We start from the raw sequence: 863 nt of genomic DNA on the forward strand, positions 1-863 counted from the left end.
TGCACACCTGTCTCCTTACACACCCATCTCCCTATACCCCTGGCTCGTTGCACACCAGCCTCCCTGCACACCTTGCCCGGCTCCTTGCACACCCGCCTCCCTGCACGCCCAACCTCCCAGCCAACAAACCGGAGGGGGGAGCGGGGTGGGGGTCACAGCTCACAGCCCACTGCCAGCCCAGCCGGGAAGGCAGGGAAAGGCCAGACCTGCCCTGGCAAAGCCCTGCTCAGAAAGTGGGGCTGGAGGCGGCGAGAAGCTCTGGGGGGGCCCCGCTGGGCTCTTCACTGAACCCCATCCTCGGCCAAGTGCAGGACCCCAGGCCAAGGAGGGATGCTGAGAGGGGAAAGGCAGCAGCAAAGGGGGCTCCTTGGCCCGGGGTCCGTCCCCTGGTGCCAGGAGGGACGTTGAGAGGGGAAAGTTGGCAGTGAAGGGGGTTCCTTGGCCAGGGGTCCGTCCCCTGGCGCCAGGAGGGATGCTGAGAGGGGACAGCTGGCAGAAAAGGGGGTTCCTTGGCCCAGGGTCCATCCCCTGGGGCGAGGACGGATGGAGAGAGGGCGAAACTGGAGGTGAAGGGGACCTGGAGTCCATCCGTGGGGGCAAGGAGGGACGTTGAGAGGGGACAGCTGGCAGCAAAGGGGGTTCCTTGGCCCAGGGTCCATCCCCCGGGGCGAGGACGGATGGAGAGAGGGGGAAGCTGGAGGGGAGGGGGCCTGGAGTCCATCCATGGGGCCAAGGAGGGACGTTGAGAGGGAAAAGCCAGCAGTGAGGGGGGTTCCTTGGCCCGGGGACCGTCCCCCGCGGCTCCGGGTGGTGGGGGGTCCCCCGGCCGTGCCGCCCCCCTCCCGCCCATCCCACACTCACCC

The sequence above is a fragment of the Calidris pugnax genome, unplaced genomic scaffold (assembly GCF_001431845.1).
Source record: "Calidris pugnax isolate Ruff unplaced genomic scaffold, ASM143184v1 scaffold155, whole genome shotgun sequence".
Classification (NCBI taxonomy): Eukaryota; Metazoa; Chordata; class Aves; order Charadriiformes; family Scolopacidae; genus Calidris; species Calidris pugnax.